Raw genomic sequence first — 2,769 nt, forward strand, 5'->3', positions numbered from 1 at the left:
ATTTCTTTTTCTTTTTCTTTTTTAGATTCATTTTTAATTTTTGTTGGAAAGGAAGATTTACAGAGAACGAGATGGAGAGAAAAATCTTCCACCTGCTGACAACTCCTCAAGTGATTGCAATGGTTAGAGCCGAGCCAATCCAAATCCAGAAGTTAGGAGCTTCTATTGGGTCTCCCACGTGGATTCAGGGTCCCAAGGCTTTGGGCCATCTTCTACTGCTTTCCCAGGCCACAACAGGGAACTGGATGGGAAGTGGAGCAGCCAGGACATGAACTGTCACACATGTGGGATCCCGGCTTGCAAGGAGAGTATTTAGCCACTGAGCTGTTGAGCCAGGCACTCTTGTAACATTTCATCAAAGTTATAATAATTTTCTTAGAAGAGTTTAAATGATTTTTTATTTATAAATGCTTTATGTGTAACACAAAGGTTATCTAACTTGCCTAAGATATAGTTATTATGGGGAGCAAAAACCAGGCATATACCATCTCTCTTTACAATCTTTGCTAGTTGTGATACCCACTTTTCAGCTTTTACTAGGAACTTCTGGTAAAACTCAAAGACTAGGCCACATTTTGTGAATTCCAAGCTCCATGGCAACATTTTAAAAAGGAGAGCTTAGGGCAACCTTGAAATTAAGCCATGTTCCCCCCCCCTTTCAAAGCGCTCGCTGGGCCTGCTGCCCATGACCCAGCGAGCCGTCCGGAAGGGGCAGAGCAAGCGACACCGCTCTTGGGTGAAGCGGCGGCGTGCTGTGCCGTCTGGCTTCAATCCGTGGTGTGACAAAGGCGCGGATAAAAAAAAAAAAAAAAAAAGAAAAGAAATTAAGCCATGTCAGCATCCACCTATTTTGTTAATGAACATTGCGGCTGCTGTTTCATTAGTTTTAAGGTAAAAATAATTTAGACCAATGCCCCAAAGAAATGCTGTGAATTTTCAGGTGACGAGTTTTACATTGTCTCTCAAGAGAAGTCCCTATCTTCAAATGGCAGCACCCTGTGCTTTTTCTAGAGAGAATGTGTCTGCAGTCACTATTCATGTATAACATCATAGGCGCCTGTGTGACTTTCGTTGTACTGTAATCCAGTTCACGTTTATTCTATTTTGCAGTTAACTTGGGGGAAACAAGGAACAGATGAATCACTGGAATGGATTAAATCTATAAGAAATTTTTCATCTTCAGTAAATTTGTTCTGAAGTGTGTCTCGTCAGATTTTTGACATGTTTGAATCAAAGATTTGAGAACGATAAGGCCACTGTCAGTTATCGCCAGAGAATGCATTTGAATGTATTTTTCAATTTAGTGATCACAAAAGGAATTTGACATATATTTAAAAAACTGTCAGTTTATCTTTTTGTGGTTATCACTCAGGATGAGATAAGTTGTGTGTTTAAGTGGTGGAGTTTGTTTTCTGTTTTAATTAAATTTATTCATTAATTACATTGTGTTGTAATTTCATAGGAACTGGGATTCTCCCCACACTTCCCCACACCCTCCCCCCATGGTGGGTTCCTCCACCCTGTTGCATAACCATAGTTCAAGTTCCGTTGAGATTCCCTCTTAGCAAGCATATGCCAAGTATAAAAATCAAGTTTGCCATTGCCTTTTGATTCTATGAATGCAAAGGCCAAATTAGAAATAAAGATTTACATAATTCATAGAGAATTCTACAGTAAGCCAGAATGTGAATTTGTATGATGTACAAGTCAAATACATAAGTATGGAGTTTAGTGGAGGAGTGGCAGAAACACTTTTTACAGTATTTATTTGAAAGAAAAATCTCTCATTGGCTAGTTCAGTCCCCCAAATGTCCATGTTTGTCAGGAACAAAGCCAGGAGTCAGGAGCTTCATCCAGGTTTCTACTTGGGTGAAGATGACTCAACCACAGGCCAGAAGCTTCACCATTGATTGTTTCCCAGATTATTTGGATAGTTTCCATCATCTGCTGTGCCAGAATGACTTAAGAGTCATTGTAACTACACTTTCCAGTGTGTACAGATCTTGAATTTATGAAAGTACTGAATTAAAATTCAATATGTTAAATGTAATTTTCCTTGAATTTTTTTTTAAAGATTTATTCATTTTATTACATCCAGATATACACAGAGGAGGAGAGAGAGAGAGGAAGATCTTCCGTCCGATGATTCACTCCCCAAGTGAGCCGCAACGGGCTGATGCGCGCCGATCCGATGCCGGGAACCTGGAACCTCTTCCGGGTCTCCCACACGGGTGCAGTGTCCCAAAGCCTTGGGCCGTCCTCAACTGCTTTCCCAGGCCACAAGCAGGGAGCTGGATGGGAAGTGGAGCTGCCAGGACTAGAACTGGCGCCCATGTGGGATCCCGGTGCTTTCAAGGCGAGGACTTTAGCCGCTAGACCACGCCGCCGGGCCCTTTCTTTGAATTTTTTAAAAAGGTTAAAGAACCAGAAATATAACTTAATTTTCTGTTTCACATATATTTTTCTCCTTTATCTAATTAGTAGTACTATCTCTTCAAAGAATTTTCTGGCTTCTTACCCAAGATAAAGGACTAAAACATTCTTGCATTTAGACCGCTCACAAAATTTTGTAGAGACACTAGTATAAAAAACACACCAAAAAAGGGAATAAAACCATTAACAGCAGAAAAGAAGGATGTGTAGGCTGAAGCATCAGGATACAGGCAATTTTTGGAAGATTAAAAATAGGTAGGATTGAACTGAATATAGCAGAATGAAGGCACCTTATTCCCAATATGCATGAAGATGGAAGTGGTGAGCTCTTTCTTC

General features: G+C 40.4%; 1 non-coding gene across 1 annotated transcript; it reads left to right on the top strand.

The window, feature by feature from the left end:
• The first annotated feature begins 651 nt into the window (after nt 1–651).
• Nucleotides 652–788, top strand: LOC131481610 (small nucleolar RNA SNORA21). The gene has a single exon (XR_009246443.1). It is a non-coding gene; the product is annotated as a small nucleolar RNA SNORA21 (small nucleolar RNA).
• The last annotated feature ends 1,981 nt before the right edge of the window (nt 789–2,769 follow it).

This window comes from Ochotona princeps, chromosome 12 (genome assembly GCF_030435755.1).
Source record: "Ochotona princeps isolate mOchPri1 chromosome 12, mOchPri1.hap1, whole genome shotgun sequence".
NCBI lineage: Eukaryota > Metazoa > Chordata > Mammalia > Lagomorpha > Ochotonidae > Ochotona > Ochotona princeps.